Consider the following 21,299-nt stretch of genomic DNA (forward strand, 5'->3'; position numbering starts at 1 on the left):
ATCCAAGTGTTAAGCTTCTTTTCTAGAGGTTGTCAGACAAGAAGCTCATTGCTAAAGCACTGTCAGTTTTGTATTCCAACTGATTAGCTCTACACTGTTAGATTTGTTTTATCATAAACCTCCAAAAAAGACCATTTGTTCAGGTGTCTGTACTTTTTAATCCTTTTGTGTAAGACAGTTAAAGGTAGTATTGGGGAATTGAACAACAGTTCCCTGTAATGACAGCTCTGCACTTTGCGTTGAAGTCTGTGCTTCCTCTATCTGGTTGTTTTAAATGTTCATTTCATTGCACCATCACCAATGGTTATCTGAGCCTGGTTTTCTTTTTTCAAAGCATTATGATTAAAAAGTGACTCCAGAAAATATGACTTCAAGTTCAGTTGTGGTACTTCCTAGAAGTTTTTGCTTTGCTGATATTGACTGGTCTTTCTTCCAATTGAAGGTCCTTCAGCTAAACATTGCTCACTGAAAAAAGATGCACAGTTCAATCCAAGTGAACAAACTTTTCCCTCTGGTTTACAATGGATTTATCAGGGACAGGCACAACGCACATTCGATAAATGGGTATCGAAAAGATTTACTTTCACAGAATAACTTCCAAATTAAACTTAAAGGACATTTAAGGAAAGACTTTGCTGTTGTGCAGTAACTTTCCACATCCTCAAACAACATCCTTCACAGCCAGTAAATGTCTTTTAAAGTGAATAAAGCAACCAATTTGCCCACATTAAGGTATAAAAAGCAGAAATAACCAATTAGTCCATCCTACTAGTCAGACCACAATAGGAGTATTGTGCGCAATTATCAGACCTGTATCTCAGGAAGGATGTACTGGCCCTACAGCGTGTTCAAAGGAAGTTCACAAGAATGGTCCCAGGAATGAAAAGTTTAACATATGGGCAACATGGCCTGACAGAGTAGATATTGGGAATATGTTTCCATTGATAGGAGAGACTAGGACCCAAGGGCACAGCCTTAGAGTAAAGGGAAGACCTTTTAGAACAGAAATATAGAGAAACGTCTTCAGCCAGAAAGTGGGGAATCTATGGAATTCATTGCCACAGAAGGCTGTGGAGGCCAGGTCATTGAGTATATTTAGGACTGAGATAGATAGGTTCTTGAGTATCAAGAGATTAGATTAGGTTACTTACAGTGTGGAAACAGGCCCTTCAGCCCAACAAGTCCACACCGAGCCGCTGAAGCGCAACCCACCCAAACCCATTCCCCTACATTTACCCCTTCACCTAACACTACGGGCAATTTAGCATGGCCAATTCACCTAACCTGCACATTTTTGGACTGTGGGAGGAAACCAGAGCACCCAAAGGAAACCCATGCAGATACGGGGAGAATGTGCAAACTCCGCACAGTCAGTTGCCTGAGGCGGGAATTGAACCCGGGTCTCTGGCACTGTGAGGCAGCAGTGCTAACCACTGTGCCACCGTGCTGCCCACGGATCAAGGATTATGGGGGGAAAGCAGGAGAATGGGGATCAAGGATCAAGGATGAGCTGAGTGGCCTAATTTCTGGTCCTACATCTTACGGTCTTATGGTTGAGGAATAAATTAACCAGGACATAACGAGATTGGTGTATGGGATCATTTTTTAAAATTCACTCATGAGACGTGATGTCGCTGGCTGGGTCAGCATTTATTGCCCATCCCTAGTTGCCCTTGAGAAAATGATGGTGAGCTGCCTTCTTGAACCACTGCAGTCCATGTGCCGTGGGTAGACCCACATGGTAGCTGGCGAAATTTGAATTAAATAATAAGCTAGCCCAATCACAACATGTCAGTTGTTGTAAAAACCCATCCAATTCTTTAGGGAAGGAAATCTGCCATCATTACGTGGTCTGGCCTGACCTACATGTGACTCTAGATCCATAATAATTTGGTTGACTTTTAAATGGCGTTTGGATAATAAGAGACAAGCAATAAATGCTCAACTAGTTACTGATGCCCACATCCCATGAACAAATAAAACAGACTGAATGTACAAACAAGGCTCCAGTTTTATACTTCATCCAGAAGGTGGCATTTGCTCCCATTCTCACTCTGAAATCAATCAATAATGGTCTGAATCATTAGCTGTCCACAGCAGGGAAAGTTGTACCATCTTGTGCATCAGGAGCTGGTGGAAGTGCTGAGACATATATGTGCGCTGGAATTGTCTGGGAAGTTTAAACTTCCAGTGGGCTGATTGGCACAGCCCATGTCCCGCCACAAAAATTTCTGATGCTGAGATCAGGATAGAAGCCAGAGTGTGAGAATTACACTCAAAACATTATACTGTTTAATCTCCAGTGTAACTCAGAGATTAACCAATGAGGCTGAAGTGAGCACCACAAATGATCCCTGATCCCAATTAACCTCCCCGAACTGAAATGACCCAAGTGCCTTCTCACCCCATCCAACCCACTTCTCCTCTGACCCAACTTAATTACCCCACAAGCTGACCTGTCTACCCCCCACCAGTCCTGATGACCTCATTCACTCATTGAGGGACGTATGACCATTAAAAACTCTCCTAAGTACAGCATTACAGCTAAAAGAAAAGGTCTCTCTTTGTTGTCTATCCTCACTAGCCTTCATGTGGAGAGTTTGCATTAACTCATGTCTGCGGCAGCCAGGGTCCAGGTACACCTGGCTGAAAATGCATAATATAATTGGAGCAAAGAAAATACTACAGGTGGCAGCAATATACCCAGCTATGCAGCTGACAAAAGACCTGCGCCTCTGTAACAATGTTCCTGGACTGTAACTTGAATCCAGAAATGTCTGACTCATTGGACACCACTGAATCAAACTGCCACAGTCTAGGTGTAGCAAAGTCTTTACACCTGGAAATAGTTTCTTTGATAGTGGATCTCGCATGGATTTCCAGGTTAAAGTAAGGTACATTGCCTTCTGAGTGCATTATATGATGCAGTAGATACAACTATGGATATTGCCTGCATCTGAAATTCTTCGGTTTAACAATGGTCAAAATTTCCCCAGTCAGTGAGGGTGGACTTAATGTTGGGAGGGGATGGACGTTCCACAAAAGTATTTGAAGAGCCACATTAGGATGATTTGTCAAGGTATTTCCACTGCCAGAGAGCTTTCCCTTGAGAAAATAGCCCCCTAGATGTGCTATCCACACCACAGACATAGGAAGGCAATTTACATAGTTAGGTTCCTATTTGGGGTGATTTTCAGGGATAGCCAGCATTTTGTCAGTGTCAGAGTGCACTCCTGCCAACTATAGAGACTGCCAACTCAATGGAGACAGCCTCCCTGCAGTAATCTAGGGGATTATCAGAGGCAAAGGCTCCTTTCACTGAGGAAGAAAGAGGTGAACTAATAAATAGCTCAAGCACACTGGTGACCTATTTCTGTTGTGGACTTTCCATCTCCTGCTTCACACCATTAAATCTTTGATCATCTTGTAGCCCTTATTTGACACTCAGAAAGTTACCCTACATCATTCAGCAGCACCCTTGTCTGCAGATGGGACATCCAACTTTTCAATGTTTGGTGGTCTTCAGTTGGCCCTACTGATTCATAAACCTTATTCCTTAATTAGATGATGGAGATAGTTAAATGGGAGGCCCAATTCTTTTGGGGAATATAACTTATCTGTTCCAGCTTCTGGCAATTTTGGGTTCAGGCCACTCTGCAGTCCTAACATCAGGGTCTGAAAGTCTGTGTGAAAATTATACTCTATTTGTCACAACATAGCAAAACGACATAAACAATAGCAAAACGAAATAAACAATATGCAACTTAAATAGTAACCTCAGTATATTGTAAGATTGAAATATTTATAACCTCCTGGAATAGCTTATTGTTTGAGAAACAGAATTATATTAGATACTGATTAAAATGCCAGAAAAATCAGAATCCATACAGCGATGATTTCCTGAGTTTCAGATCTGAAGTGTACCTAAGTTTATGGTGCAAAGCCTCTGAGAAATAAGCAGAGTTTGCGCAGTATATATGCAGCCAGCCACCAACTTGTTCGAAATTCCACTTGACTTCCACTTTGCTGTTTTCCTCACACCCAGAGTGGACATTTCATCCACTGTGCTAACAAAATAAAGGCAAATACTTGGCAATCAAGCGTGCCTGCTACTGACCAAACTGGTGACTTGGTAATTCCCTTGCAAAAACACCTGAGAGATCTCAGCTATTCATAAGCGTCAATAAATAATAGCAAATCCTGTTAGCAGCACAGCCACTGTTCAATAGGTCAGGGATGTTGCTACAATATGAGTCTGTCCTATTGTGTTGGATGCATTCTGTATGATAATATGAGAGAAAATAGTATGACTGCTGGAAAAGTAATGAAATCTTCATTACATGGACCAATGTAATGCCCTTGCTTCACAGCCCTACAGCAATGTGCTCACCTTATCCATCAATATCTGAAAGAAACTATGCATCATTCTATTGTTTCAGGAAGACACCACATTTCATTTGCGGTTTCACCAGCTCTCCTGAAAAAATGTGACAGTTGATACTCAGCAACTGTATTTCCATATCTCATCATTAGCCAGATATTTAATGTGTCACTTTATGTAATGCCTAAAGCCATGGTGTTGCCCTTCTCAATAATAAATGCTCTACTCAGTTATCCCATGAAGAGGCACTGTGGCAAGAGCCCTGAACATGGCTAGTATCAGTTTCTCCAGAACAGGGAACTAAGACAGAGGACTAGGATAGAATCTTCATCTTAGTTAACTTGATTCTTAGAAATGCTTAATCAGTCTGTAGCACTTTTACTGAGGTAGGTCAAGCCTGACTTAACTTGCATTCTAGGAGGAAGTGAGGACTGCAGATGCTGGAGGGCTTATGCCCGAAACATAGATTCATCTGAGATGCTGCCTGACCTGCTGTGCTTTTCCAGCACCACACTCTCAACTCAATTAGCATTCTGGCTACTGTAAAGTCAGCATTTGGCGGGGGTGGGTGTGGAGTGGGGTTGTCACGGTGATGTAGGAGGGCTGCACTAGTAATAGCCTCCCCATCATGAGAGACAAATACCTTCTCCATTTTAGATTCTACCCAGGTGTTGCTGGAAACCTGCAATGCCATTTTGGTATGCGGGCAACCTTCTTGCATCAGTAATGTAGCTGAAACATTTTTGAAGTTTTAAGGTAGATGCAACTAAAGCGGAAATGGAGCAGAAAAGGCTTCCACATTCCGCCAATGCTGGTGGTTTGGATCAACTTGACTCATGATGAAATTCAACTCCAAATCACAGGTTTTAGAGGGGTGCTTTGGGACTGTTCCTCAGTGGCACTGATTGCTTTTCTCAGCCACACTAGCAAAGAGGCAACTGCGAGGAAAAGGAGTTCAGGTTTTTGCATGATAAACAAAACAAGCACATCACCTTGTATGCCAGTGTTTCTTGGTATAACCAGGGATTACAGGACCTCCCGCATACACAACTCCAACTCCTTTCAGGACATCTCTATCTGCAAGGCAGACCTTCAAGTGAAGTCATCTCATATATTGTCGCAAGCCTAATGTTTTCAGGTCTACTCCCGCCTATTGTGAACACGGGTTTGTCCTGGACAAAAATAAGCAGCAAAAGCACTGTACCATATGTGTGATGGAAAACACTCTCAGATTGCAAGTCCACTTTTTGGATAGCATCTCTGATGGGAAGGATGCCAGACTATTGTTTTCCTGCATTTTTTCTGAAGGAAGTTGAGTGGGGAAATGGAATTTGGTGGAAGGCACGTCTACAAGGTAATGAATACTAGAGACTTAATTGAGACGTATTTAATAAGGATGTGATGCCACAGCAATTTTCTGTTACTTGCTACAAATCAGACATAAACATTAACCGTGCAGCTGCTTACCTATTGTTCCTATTGATAGCATCACTGAATTTCTTCAGCACTGTACAGCTGCAGCATTCTCTGACATTCATTTACACAGCCCATTTATTACAGTGTTGTCCTTCTAGCTGTCTTTGGTACCTTATATCATTGGTTTGGTAAGGTCTCTGCTGAATTTGCAACGTTTACTGTTCAATATTATCATGTACTCCTCCAAGCAGAGGACTGTGCTTTTTCTCAAATTGCACCCTGCCACTTCATGATTCTACAAAGATCAGAGAGCAGGATTAGTTGTTTTCATAATAAGGAATAAATTCAAATATTGACAGGAACAGGAAAAAACATTCATGCCATAGGTACTGCATCACAAGTGCACAGTATTACTCGTGTAGAATCCCTACAGTGTGGACGCAGGCCATTCAGTCCACACCAACTGTCTGAAGAGCATCCCACCCAGACCCACCCAATCCCTGTAACTCTGCATTACCCATGCTAATCCTCCTTGCTTGCACATCCCTGGTCACTATGGTCAATTTAGTATGGCCAATCTACCTAACCTGCACATCTTTGAACCATGGGAGGAAACCAGAGCACCCAGAGGAAACCCACACAGACACAGGGAATATATGTAAGCTCTACAAAATCACTCCAGGCTGGGATTGAACCCAGGTCCCTGGCACTGTGAGGCAGCAGTGAGCCACCATGTCATCCCACATTTATTAATGGTGATTAAAAATAATCCATAACACACCTCTGCTTGATGTATTGCCATTGTACACCAAAGAGTGTAAAATAAGAATTATACAAGGAGTATTCAATAACATGTAATAGGGTAGGTTTTCTCTATTTTAAACAGTGTTAAGCTGTTTTCCCATTGTCAACCCTTACCAGAATAATGTGGACATGCAGGCAAATTTCTAACATGCTGACAATAAATAACGTATCTTACTATCCCTACCTAATAAACTCTCATCCTCACTATAGAGCTTAATCTAAGTAGCTAACAATATACTGTGGGTCCATCTACATGTTAGTGTGCATTTGAAGGTAATCTGCCCAGAGGGACTTTGCTTGAGGAGCAATTTTTGATTCATGGATTTTTTTTTAATTATAAGGATAGAAATATATGTCAGGCTTGTCCAACATCTGTAAAAAGATCTGTTTTGATCTTTCAGAATTGTTGTGTTCTGCTATTCCTTTGTAGTATTTTCTATTTTTGCTTCAGATTTGGAGTTGTTCTTTTATTATGTCTTATAACAATGTTGTAAAACCTTATAATCCACAAACAAGTTCCTTTCATTACTCTAATATTAGAAGTTTTTTATTTAGAATGCTCTTACTGCCTAGGATTATATAAAATTAATAGGCTGTACAAAGTGTACATTGATCAAAGGCTTGTGTGCAGCTAACTAATTTTATGAAACTTAAAGAAAGATAAATTTGGACTCTGCTCTGCTAATTGAAGGACTCAAGATAGAAAGTTTGCAGGAGTTGTAAACAGTGACTTTCCAAAAACGTGACACTGCAGCAAACTGAGACATCAGAGTGATACTCATAATCTGAGCACACATTGTAATTCTACTGCTGTACACCCAGGAGCTGTCTGGAGCAGTAAGAATGCAGTAAGTCTTACTTTCCAACAATTTAAAACAATGGCTGCTTCAAACGGTATATTTCATCACATTTATTTTGTTCTGTTGAAGTTGTCGCTATTTAATAAGCCACAATTCACACAGTTGCATCTACAAGAAGCAGCATTAATTTTAAGGTGTTCCTGGCTCCACACCAAGGATAGGAAATACATCAAAATTTTATATCAGGGAAATTCTGGTCTAAAGTTGAAACAAAGAATTCAGTGATTTTCAGCAGAAATTATTCAAGAGATTCTACAGCATTCAATATGCCCACAGCTTCCAATTAAAAAACAATGAACTAGATCGCAGGTCCCTAGACCAGCATCTGAGCACGCTCAGTCAGTCTTGATTTCTCTTTGAAATTGACATTCCTTAGGAGGACTGCATTTCTACTGAAAGTAAACGAGAGGGCATACGTTTAAGGTGAGAGCGGAAAGATTTAAAAGGGACCAATGGCACAACTCTTCATGCAGAGGGTGGTATGTATGTGGAATGAGCTGCCAGATGGAAGTGGTGGAAGCCAGTACAATTACATTTAAAAGACATCTGGATGGTCATGTGAACAGAAAGGGTTTAGTGGGATATGAGCCAAATGCTGGCTAATGGACTGGACTAGTTTAGGATATCTGGTCGGTATGGATGAGTTGGATCTATTTCTGTACTGTACATCTCTGTGTCTCTAATTACTGTACCTTGGACTTGGAGCCCACTTAAACCACAGTTAACCAGACTGACAATGGCATCAGAAGTGACTGTGTACCTTAAACTCAAAGACTCTACTTTCCTTCCAGACACTAACAGGGAATATGCCTTCCAAACAACTTCTTACCACAGCTAATCACTAACCTGTCTGAGCAACCCAACTCATCACCTTCCTTTAGCAGGCACCTGTCCTAATAGGCAACATCATGATATAAAAACAATTTGTGTTTATATAGTACCTTTACCATTATGAAACTTTGAATATGCTTTCAGCAATACCAATACACTACCAAAAGGCCATTGGGACAGGTTGGTAAAATCATGTTGAAAAGGGTACATTTTAAGAAAGGACTGAGGGAAGGGGAAAGATTTATGGATGGGTTTCCAAGTCTTACGGTCTAGGCACCTCAAGACACACCTAGCATTAGTGGAGCATGAGTATCACACAGAATCATGGAATGGTTACGGCACAGTGCTCACTGAGCCCATTGTGTCTGTGCTAGCTTTCCAAGAAGCATCACATCGAATGCTTCTCCGATACCTTGCCCACATGGTGTAGCAATGTTTCCATTTTCAGGTAATAATCCCTCTGAAAGCCTCATTTGATCCTGCCTGCCCCGCACTCTCAGGAAGTGGTTAGAAGAAGTTTCGTCTCATGACGCCTTTGCTTCTTCTGCCAGTTATTATGAATTTTTGACTTTGTATCTTGAATTTTCCACCCAGTAGGATCAATTTCTCCCTACTCTGTTTAGATCTCCACCTCAGCATGTGATTTTGAATACCTTTCCACATTTTCTTCTCTAGTGCGAACAATCTTTCTATACAATTGAAGTTCCTCATTCCTGGAAATGTTCTTATGGATCATTTCTGTACCATCGCTAATGCTTGCATACTTTTAATGGATTAAGGAGATGGTGCTGAGAAGTGGCATTGAGGTAGCAGATCAGCCATGATTGAACTGAATGCCTCAAGGAGCTGAATGGTCTACTCCAATATTCCCGAGCTTCCTGAAGTTTAATGCTGAAAACTGGTTGCAATATTGTATTTGTGGTTGAACTGTCCTTCCATGCAGGTTTAACATAATGTTCTTGCTTTATTACTCTATGTCCCTATTAATAAAGCTCAGGATATAGTTTACCTTATTTACTGCAACTTGTCTCAACATCTCCAGCTACCTTCAATGACTGAGACAGAATGACTGAGCCCCCTCTGCACTTACTTTGCCTTTAGAATGATGCTTCTCTTGTGGCAACTAGGTGAGGAGAGGTGATAAATAACTCTTCTCTTTTTAACCCCTCTGATTGCAAGATTTTATTTTTAAAAATGTACACATTTATGAACCTTTAAGTAAAACTAAGTTAACTAGATCAAAATGAAGAAGCCAATTTCAGGATTACTTGAATGAACAAAAGTTTTTTTTATCCACTACACCAAAAGCAATAATAAATATGTGACAGCAAACACATGCACAAACGCAGGTAATAAGCTTTAAAGGATGGAAGGTATCTATACAGACAAGAAAATAAAGATTGCTGCATAAAGTCCTTGAGGTGTTAGATTTTAAATCTAAGTACCATGTTGCCATGTTTTTCAGTAATGGCAAATTTTCTAGATTAGATTCCCTACAATGTGGAAACAGGCCCTTCGGCCCACACGTACACACCAACCCTCCAAAGAGTAACCCACCCAGACCTATTCCCCTAACTAATGTACCTAACACTATAGGTAATTTAGGATGGGTAATTCACCTGACCTGCACATCTTTGGACTGTGGGAGGAAACCCACGCATACACACAGAGAATATGCAAACTCCACAGAGTCACCCGAGGCTGGAATCGAACCCAGGGTCTCTGGCACTGTGAGGCAGTAGTGCTAACCAGTATTCCTGATGAAGGGCTTTTGCCCGAAATGTCGATTTTACTGCTCCTCGGATGCTGCCTGAACTGCTGTGCTCTTCCAGCACCACTAATCCAGAATCTTATGCTCTTAGTCAATAGTTGTTGTTCCAAGTTGTTTTCATTGGGCATTTTTTTTTAGTTTGAAAATAGTAAGAAGAAAGCAATCACAAACTACAAACAGTTATTGGTCTAGGTTGCTACCTCTCTCCTTTGTTGTTCAAAGATTGCCACTGATGTATAATTTTGGATTCTTCTTGTTTATTCCAATCTGGATAGTTTTTGACAGGCCTATCTCTCAACACTGAATTTATCATGTGTGTGTGAGTAACATTTCTTGATATATCACTGAATTTCAGAGTGTCTTGATGAAAATGCTAATTCTGGTAAAGCTGGGTTCATAAATTCAATGGGGTCTGCTTGGTCCTGTCAGATGACCACAGAGCCAGAGGTCTCTTTTTTTAAAACCATTGTTAGGCTGTAAAATCACAGGCATCTAAGTCAAGTTATGAAAGTTGAATACTGATACTACAATCATAACACTCTACATTTCTCCCACTGAAGTCAACCACTGCACACGCCTCTATATTGAAGTTTATCTGCTACTTGTCCATCTATTCCACCAGCCTGCCTCTTTTCAAAGTTCTACACTATTTTCCTCCTGTTTCATAATATTTTCAAACTTTGTATCATTTGCAAATTTTGAAGTTGTGTCCTTTAAATCAAGGTCTTATATCATGAATACAGATCAGAAAGAGCAGTGATGCGACACTGATTCCTCAGGAACTTCTCTCATCCTTCCTTCAGTCTGGAAAATAACCACTCAGCACTGTTTTGTCGCTCATAAAATTATATATCCATATTGTTACTTTCTATTTTATTCCCTGATCCCTAACTTTGCCCACGATTCAGTTGTGTGGCATTTTATGAAATGCCTTTTGAAAGCCCATGTACATCACACCAACCTTCATCGAACCTCACAGATGCCTAATCAATTCTCTATTCCTGAGATGCTGCCTGGCCTGCTGTGCTTTGACCAGCAACACATTTGCAGCTGTAATCAAGCAAGTTAGTTGACCATGATTTTCCCACACTGTCTTGCTTTAACGTGCTGTTTTCCCATTTCTTGCCTTGCTCCCTAAAGTCTGACTGCATGACCACATACCTATGCCATTGGTAACCATGTGGAGAATAACTGCTTGCCCTTCACCCAGCTCCTTCAGGGTCTTTAACAGATATTCAGTGATGTTCTGGTTGCACTCCCCAGATGAGCCGTGACTTTCATTACTGTTCAGAACTGAATACTAGTTGGAGACAGATTTAGTCAGGATATTCCTGCACGATCTCTCTATTTCTTTTTTACTGCCTAGTGATTAAAACCATTCCCTCTCTCCCTGAGTATTGTATTCTTAAGCTGCAGCATGACCATCTTAATAATCACGCTGTCTGCAATTCCCTCAACTTCCTGATACACTATAGTGATTCAAATTGCTGCCCAAGCTCTGAAACCCGGAACTGGAGCATCTGCAGCTGAAGTCATTTCTTGCACATATGGTAAACCAAGGCAAACAAAATGCACTTCAGTTTCCACATGCAATGGGATTTGAACTGCAGAGGTTGAAAGGAGTGTGATAGTGATCCCAGTCTGCTTTACTGTGATCCTTGACCTGCTTCACACTCCTCCTGACTTGTCTAACATTGATCCTAATCTGCTGCACTGTCTTTTCAGTCTGCTTCACAGCGTTTTCATTCCACAGCATACACATCCTGGCCTGCTTCGCAGTGATCCTAAGCCGCCACATAATTGTCCCGATCTGCTTCGCTGTTCTCTTGACCTGCAACACACTCCTCCAATTTTCTTTGGACCTGGGGATGTTAAGAGGCTAGAATTGCGCATCAGACTCTTATTACTGGACTACCACCTGACTCACTGGTCAGTATGCCAACAGATCAAATGTTTATAATGATATCTTGGAAACTCAAAGAGACAGCATATCTCCTATGTAACCCAGCACTGATGACAGCGAAGACTCCACAGGTCTCAACATTGCTGCGGTGTGCTCCAGTTGTAGCTAGTGTCAAGAGTGGCAAAGGTTCACAGCATGGAAAGTGGTCACTCAGCTCAACAGATCTATACTGGCTCTTCAAAAAAACAATAACATTTCAATCTCATTGCCCAGTCCTCTCTTCCACTTGAACCGTTGTCTGCTACATGTGCTGTCACACCAATAACACTGCCAAATATGGGGTGTAAAGACAGGATTGTGGGACAGTTAGCATTCTTGGGATTCTTTCTCTTCAGCATCATCATTGGATTCTCCTAAAGAAGAATAAGGAGTGGTTAGCGTGCACAACAGTCACCACACATCGATATCGCATTGTAAGCTTGATTCAGCTGGAGAGGAAATTTCAGCTGAAGAGGAAATTTCACCAGTGCAACAGGAACTGAAGAAATATTGTTTGCTCAAAAGCTACTGATCATCCTGCAGGTGACATCTCCCCCATCCCACTGCCTGACCCATAGCAGAGCTTCCTTTTCACAGCAAGTAAGAGTCTATATCTCTAAAGACCTTCTTTTGATCTGTTTCTATGATCATGCATCTTCTACCTTCAGCAAATTATTTGTAGCTGGTGAGGCATCACTAATGCTAACTCTCATAATATAAGAATGGGATGTGGGTAATGTAGGACTGAAAGGTTCTAAAAGACCTTTTTTACACTTCTGTCATATGCATATATGTTAAAATCACAGGCATTACAGTGTCCAGGCTAATGCTAAGCCATTCAGTTAAAAACCCTTCAATTAGCATATTATGCTTCAAGTGGCCCCAGGAAAATGGAGTTTGAGACCTAATATCTTCAGGTCACATGTTATGCTATGATAATGTTATCTTGAGGATGTCTTTTTAAAGTCAGATGCATACCAGCCAGGGGACAGAATTACATCCTCTATGACTGATTTTCTGCAGTTTACTCTTTAAAGATGAAAATATAAATGCATTCTTCTTCCTGTCAAACAAGTATTCCTTTGTGCAAAATGAGAATGTACACAAACTCAAACACTGATAAGTCTCTACCCATAACCTGCATGTTTGGCTGTAAGTGAAAGAATAATTGTAGAGGAAGACAGTGAAAGGGCTCGTGTGTTCTTCGGGTGGCTTTTGAGAAGTTGCACACGGAGTAGAACAGAGAGAGGGAGAGTGGTTGAGGTAGAAATTGGAACTGTGTCGTTTACTTGCATTAATTGAAGTTATGACTGTTCTCTGTACCTCAGTGAAGTTGCTGAAGTTTTTGCAAATTTGTGTGGCTGCAGATAGCACTGCTGATGCTACCTTCTTCAATTTCTATGCCCCAACCTCTAAAGGCCTTCTGTCATTATTGCCATAGATATAATGGCTCCTTGACTGTTTACAGTTAACAGTACTTCTTGGAGTAATGTTGAGAAATGTTGGGCCTCTGTGCTGAAGATTCACTCTGAGGCTTATGTGCAAATGTTGAGAGATGTTGCACAAATAAGTTAGTTGTCCTGACCCTGACAGTATTGCAGCCACTGAGCTGTAGCAACACTAGAATTATTTCCTCCCCAGTGGCTCTCAATAGCAATCACAAATAATGCTGTCTAAACAGTATATTTGATTCAAGAAAAATAAAACCAGTAATGAGTTTGAGTGCAGTTCCAACCCCCTTTCAGCAGTAATCCTGCTTTGGAGGAAAACTTAGGGCTATCTGCCTGTTTACATTTTCCATGTTTCACTCTAATTAAGATTTCTGGGATTAGCATTATCCACAGTATGAACCAGAGCTTTGCTTTTTAAAAATGATATCACTGCGAATGGGAAGGAAGCCTCATCTGAAAGTAATAGGAACAACATTCAAGCTCTTCTTAAATAGCAGAGCAGGCTCAAGGTGCTGAATGAGCTGAAAATGTGTTGCTGGAAAAGCGCAGCAGGTCAGGCAGCATCCAAGGAACAGGAGAATCGACATTTCGGGCATAAGCCCTTCATCAGGAATGAGGAAAGTGTGTCCAGCAGGCTAAGATAAAAGGTAGGGAGGAGGGACTTGGGGGACGGGCGATGGAGATGTGATAGGTGGAAGGAGGTCAAGATGAGGGTGATAGGCTGGAGTGGGGTGGGGGCAGAGAGATCAGGAAGAAGATTGCAGGTTAGGAAGGCGGTGCTGAGTTCAAGGGATTCGACTGAGACAAGGTGGGGGGAGGGGAAATGAGGAAACCGGAGAAATCTGAGTTCTGAACTCAGATTTAACCCTCCAACCACAAGGGATGAACTCAGATTTCTCCAGTTTCCTCATTTCCCCTCCCCCCACCTTGTCTCAATCCCAACCCTCGAACTCAGCATCAACTTCCTAACCTGCAATCTTCTTCCTGACCTCTCCGCCCCCACCCCACTCCGGCCTATCACCCTCACCTTTACCTCTTTCCACCTATCACATTTCCAACACCCCTCCCCCAAGTCCCTCCTCCCTACATTTTATCTTAGCCTGCTTGGCACACCTTCCTCATTCCTGAAGAAGGGCTCATGCCCGAAACGTCAATTCTCCTGCTCTTTGGATGCTGCCTGAGCTGCTGCGCTTTTCCAGCAACACATTTTCAAAAATGGCAATGTGCCAAGAAAGAATAAAAAGAAGATGAGAATCAGACAGTGACCACAATGATGGAGTGCCAGCACTAGATGCGCAGACAGAAGACATTTAATTGTGGCTCAACTATCTGTTTAAAGCACTGTCCTACTGCACATGCTTGCCCAAGATGGACAAGTAGTAAAGCACAGGAAGAAAGTGAGGACTGCAGATGCTGAAGATCAGAGTCAAGAGTGTGAGTTGCTGGAAAAGCAAAGCAGGTCATGCAGCATCCAAGGAGCAGGAGAATCGACGTTTCAGCTAGGAGCCCTGCATCAATAGTAAAGCACAGTCCAACGGAATGAAGCCTTCGGTGCCAACCTGGCTAGATCCATCCTTTGCACCACCAAGGAGAGATGGAACTAACTTGGAAAAAGAATTTGAAGTACTTTTATAAATTTTATGAGTAAAGTATATGCTTGGGGAAAACAATCTGATCAAAGGACCATTACATTCAAGTATACAACATCATATGAACCAAGATGTATTCAGCAAAAAGAGCAAAGCATACAGATGTGATAGACTTCATCAAATCTACGTGGAGGGCGAATATTATTACAGAGAGGAGAAAGAGAGGGCTGAAAGGCTTTAGAAAGAGTGATAATGGGATTATTTTGGATTGTTAAAGAACTGGAGCAGTTTAATTGTTGCAATGAATAACTTAGCACCTGACTCTCTTAAACCTGAACAGTGAAATATTCTCACTTGCCTGGATGAGTGCAGTTCCAACAACACTCAGGAATTTTGATACCATCCAGGTCAATGCAACTGACCTGACTGACATTCCATCTGACAATTTCAACATTAACTCTCTCTGCCACTGATACACAAGACACAGCATTCTATCTATAAGACGCATCCAGCAACTCACCAAGGCTCTTAAATCAGCACCTTCCAAACTTGCAAAATCTACCACGTGGAAGGAAAAGCAGGTACATGGAGACACATCCACCTATAAACTTCCATCCAAATCACACATCATCCAGACTTTGAACTGTTTCACCATCCCTTCACTATCACCAGGTCAGAATCCTGGAACTCCCCCCATTATGGAAATATGGGTTTGCCTCCATCACATAGACTGCAGAAGTTCAACAAAGCAGTTCATCACCACTTTCTGAAGAGCAGTTAAATATTGGCAATAAATGTTAGCCTAGCCAATGTCGTACACATCCTGTGAATTTAAAAAAAGTTGAAGTTGGTAAAAATACAGCCATCAGTATTATAAGATTCTACTGCTCAGTTTTGGAAGATATTATACAAAAGGAATCATTCATTAATGTTTATAATTAATTTGAATTAAAAAAACAAGCATGTACTGAAGGATGAGTTTATGTTATTGTAACAATTGGAAACAATAATAAACTAGAAGTGTATGAAACATAGTTAAATCATAATATATAAAAGCCATATTGGCAAAGTCTTTTCCCTGGGGTTGGGGAGTCCAGAACTAGAGGGCATAGGTTTAGGGTGAGAGGGGAAAGATACAAAAGAGACCTAAGGGGCAACTTTTTCACGCAGAGGGTGGTACGTGTATGGAATGAGCTGCCAGAGGATGTGGTGGAGGCTGGTACAATTGCAACATTTAAGAGGCATTTGGATGGGTATATGAATAGGAAGAGTTTGGAGGGATATGGGCCAGGTGCTGGCAGGTGGGACTAGATTGGGTTAGGATATCTGGTCGGCATGGACGGGTTGGACTGTCTGTTTCCATCTCTATGACTCTATATGTTGTGGATGTGGAAATCTGAAATAAAAACAGAAAATACTGGAGATTCAGCAGGTCTGGCAGCATCTGTGGAGGGATAAGCAGAGTTAATGTTTCAAGATCAGTATATCCCTTCTTCAGAACTCTTTTTTATTGAAAGGTGCCATGGAGGAGTGAGGAAAGATTAGGAGAGATGAAGGAATGGACCAGGGTGTCATGGAGAGAATGGTCCCTGCAGAATGTGGACAATGGAAGAAATTAGAAGAGGTGTTTGGTGGTGACATCCTGCTGGAAGTGGCAGAGAATGGTCATTACACAGAGACTAATGGAGTGCGACATGAGCATAATGGGAACACGATAATTGTTCTGGGACAGAGAGAAAGGGATGAGGGCAGATGTTCTGGAGATAGGTTGCACGCAGTCAACCACAGTCAAGAGGAATCCCTGCTTGAGGAAAAAGGAGGTCATGACAAAGGTAGAATATGGCATCAGGGAACAGATGTCACGTAGGTGGAGAAACTGGGAGATTAGAGTAGAATCCTGCAAGGGTGGGGGGGCAGGTTGTGAGGAAGTGTAGTCAAGGTAATTGCAGGAGTTTGTAGTGGATATTTATGGACAGCCCATCCACAGAAATGGAAACAGAGAAGTTAAAGAAAGAGGAGAGTCAAGTGAAGGTGAAAGAGGGATGAAACTTGGAAGAAAAATGAAATAATCTTTCCAATTCCAGATGAGAGCAGGACATAATCGATATATTGAAAAAAGTCTTGTGTGTTAGGGCCCAAGTAGGTCTGGAACAAGGAATGTACCTCTCACACCACAAAGAGACAGGCCTACTTGGGAGCCATGTCATTACCCACAGCCATTCCTTTACAACTTCCAGTTTTCAGACCCTAGCCCCTCCTCTTCACAGTGGGATGTGCAATCCTTCTAAACAGTTATCGCCCATCGGGCTGATCTGAAGGCTTTTCACTTCTTCCTCGAGAAGAGGAGTCAAAGTAAGTTTGTTCAAGGTAAGAACAAGCTCAGCCTTGTGAGAAAAATGGTGGTGAATGGAGTTTCAACAGGCCTCTTATCGAGGAAGAAGTGAAAAGCCTTCAGACCAGCCCGATGGGAGATAACTGTTTAGAAGGATTGCAATCCCACTGTGAAGAGGAGGCGGCTAGGGTCTGAAAACTGGAAGTTGTAAAGCATCAGAAAATCCTAACTGTAGGTTGGGACGAGACTGAACAAAGGAGAATAAAACAGAGTCAAGGTAGGAAGAAATAAATTCAGTTCAGCAGGAACAGGCTAAAATGATGGGCTTGCCAGTGTTGTCCTATTTGTGGATTCTGGGAAGAATTTAAAAGGGGACTGTGTGAGTTTGGGAACCATGAGGTGGGAGGCAGTGGAGGGGAGATCCCCAGAGGAGATAAGATTGGTGACACTCTTGGAAATAATAGCTTGTAGTTTAGTGGTGGGTTCAGGATCCAGGCAGGATAGAAGGAGGTGTTTGAGAGCTATCACTCAGCTTCTGCAAGGTAGAGATCCGTATGCGAGATAACAACAGCTATCCCATTATCAGCAGGTTTGACAAGGAGTCAGGGTTAGGCCTGAGAGAATGGAGTTCAAGTTTAGAAAGAGACAGGTCAGAGGGGGAGACAGGAACAGAGAAATAAGCAGCCAATGTCATGTTGGCAGCTCAGACGCAGAAAGGAACGCAGTGTTAGCTATTTTATAAATGAACGACCAAAATGAGCTGTGAGCCCAGAGAACCAAGGATTAGCATTTCATCAATGAAGTGATTAAGTGAAAATAAAAGGCCAGGAGGAGGATTCCAGGTGGAGGGGAGTATTGGAGATATATGAAAGGGTCTGAGTAGCAGGAACAGTTCTCTCCAAAGAAGTGAGCATGGAGGTGGAGGCAGTGGAGGAAGAGTTTAACATTGTGTCATATCTGAGATTCTTTAATGTAGGCTCCTAAAGGGATAAAACTAAATCTTTCACAGTGCTCAGGTCATTCAGCAGTGGAGAAATGAAGATCAGTGGTGATAGTGAATACATGTCAAGGGGAGGAATGACAATAAAGACTGGAGTCACAGGACAGGGAAGGGAACAAGGAATTCAGAGGGGTGTTGGTCCTTTAAGTGTTTGGAACTTGAGTTCCTTAACACCAAAATGAAAGAGAAAAAGTTTATTGTTAAAGTGTAGTATAAAATGAAGAACAAAGTGGACCAGGACCCCTTTGAAATAATGTAAGGTGGTGCTGACATTCTGAGGAAGAGTCATAGCAGACTGGGAATTTAAATCTGTTTCTCTCTCCACTGACGCTGTAAGACTGCCAAGTTACTTCAGCACTTCTTGTTTTTATCTAAGCCATAACACAATGCCATTTAAAGAACTTATTGAAAGAGACCAGAAAAGGTAAAAATGCTTGGCAGGTAACGATTAATTTCAGTAGCTTAAGAAGGGAGTTAGCACAGACAGGTTGGAAAAAGCCATGGCAGAGTAAGGCAGTGATGGAGCAATGAAAAGCATTCAAGGAAGAGATAATGTCAGTGTAAATAAACATACACAGTGTTACTTTGAAATGTAAATGTAGTCCATTAAAGATAATGTATGCTGGATGACAAAGAAAATAAAAAGAATAAATTGAGAGAGAGAAAGGAAGCTTATCATGGATGTCAGGAGCAAAAATCAGTTAATTACCCAGAAGATTATGAAAAATACTGGAGGGAATTGAAAATTTTATTATAGGAAGGAAGGAGCAGTACCCAGAAAAGATTAGTTGGCAACATTAGTCAAACCTAACTGTTTTATGAACAGCCAAAGTTTGAGGGTTTTCTTCATTTTGCCTCTTTCTTAAATTCTGAGACCGAGAATTATGACTGGCACAATCTCACACAAAGTCACATTTACTGTTAATTTTGATTAAATCACGTGGTTTTGCATGAAGTGGTGAATCTGACTTGACTGTCGGTTAGTTCGGAGTTATCTTTAACTGAGATCTCCCCAGTTGCTTCAACAAGACTCTTCATGTCAAAGCATATTGACCTCAATAACGAGAGATCACGCTTTCAAGGTGAGAGGTGAAAGGTTTATGACAAATACTTTATACAGAGGGTGGTGGGTGTCTGAAATGCATTGCCAGCAGAAGTGGTAGAGGCAGGCACAGTAGATTCATTTAAGATGCATCTGGACAGATGCATGAGTAGGTGGGGAGCAGAGGGATACTGATGCTTAGGAATTGGGCGACAGGTTTAGACAGTAGATTTGGATCGGCTCAGGCTTGGAAGGCCGAAGGGCCTGTTCCTGGACTGTAAATTTTCTTTATTCTTTGTATATCTTCTGTCTTCTTGCAGTGATGTCCAACAAAATGTATTTCCTGTTTTCTATTTGAAGTGCTCCTTTATGGGATTTTAAATAATTTACATACAGAGTAAAGTTGAGAAAGACCCCTTCTTCTTCTGGATGTGGATTGGTTGTTCAGGTGCATGAAGAGCTATTGGTTCATTGGTGATGTGTTCTTGCCATGTGATTCCCAGGATCCTACAAGAGCAACTCTAGTGAAATACGTCCAATTTATGTGACAACATTGCTGTTATCTTTTTTAACTGGCTAGCACACATTACAATTGGTACAGCAAAGGAGATGTAGCCTCGTCGTTTCATGGTTATGTTAAGGGTGTTGGATATGGATCAGCAGATCACATGGAGCTGCTAAAACCTCAATGTTGATTTGCCAGTTCTTCTATGGATGTTAATAACCTCCCTTGAGATATTGCTTTCCGGGTAGGGGAAATGGTCAATGTTTTCAATGTACTGTTGCCCAGTGGTGATGGGAGAAGGGGCTTACTCCTGTTTAGTCCATCACTATCTTGACCTTCTCTGAGCTGGCATGGTGACTTTCTGGACAAATGATCACTTCTTGGAGTATGTGCAATTCTTCAGGAAGGTGATGTCCGCTGTGAAATCCAGGTCCATCATTGTTGATATTTTTATGGGATGCCAAGCCTACACCCACCATCACCTTCCTCATAATGAAATCAATAAACAATGCTGAAGATTGATTAGAGGCATCTTAATACTTCATGGCAGAGGGACAACTGAGATAGATGGGATACATAACACGTCGCTTAGATTTGTGAATGGTAGTAGAGTGGACACCACAAAATGGAAAAAGAAAGTAGGCCTGGGCAAAGAAAACCTGTGAAATACAATTGGGAAGACCATCAAGAGCTGGATACCACTTGGATCACAGTAAAAGATTGGGATGGACAAAGGCTAATGGCAGCATGTTGCTGCACATTTTCCTGCATGGGTCTAAAGGAACTATGACTATTTAAGTCAATCAGCTATTGGTTGCTTAGTCTATTCAAGGAGTTAGGACTCTTGTGATGCAGTGGCAATGTCCCTCCTTCACAGCCAGGACATCCAGTCCCATATGCACCAGAGGTGTGTAATAACACCTCTGAACAGGTTGATTAAAAAATATATATCAAGGCAGTGGTTTTCTGGTAATCTCATTAGTCCAGGACTTCAGAAACCCATCTTACTGTTAAGAACCCTTGTGGTTCAGTGGTAGTGTCCTTACCTATAGATTCAAGTGCCAGCACTGTATCATTACATGTCTAAACAACATGTCATTAAAAATATCTATCCATAAAACTTTGTTCATTAGCTTCGCCATACAAAGATTTTCTTTTCCTATTGTGATTGCCTGTTTGATTCAATCAACCTCCATTGATTTTGAACAATTTTCTGAAATTAGTATTTTTATTCAATTCATATTAATGCTTATGATGGTATTGGTGTTGGATACCAAGGGAAGATGCTTAGAATCCCTCCTGATGGAAATGTTCAGCGTGGCACAGGTGTGCAAGTTACTAAACTGGCTTAAATGAATTAGCAAAGTAATATGAA

The 21,299-nt window shown here is 41.5% G+C and overlaps 1 protein-coding gene across 1 annotated transcript in view; it reads left to right on the top strand.

The window, feature by feature from the left end:
* Positions 1 to 21,299, top strand: part of myo1f (myosin IF) — a 155,483-nt gene that overhangs the window by 674 nt on the left and 133,510 nt on the right. The gene's annotated exons all lie outside the window — the stretch shown is intronic.

The sequence above is a fragment of the Hemiscyllium ocellatum genome, chromosome 28 (genome assembly GCF_020745735.1).
Source record: "Hemiscyllium ocellatum isolate sHemOce1 chromosome 28, sHemOce1.pat.X.cur, whole genome shotgun sequence".
NCBI lineage: Eukaryota > Metazoa > Chordata > Chondrichthyes > Orectolobiformes > Hemiscylliidae > Hemiscyllium > Hemiscyllium ocellatum.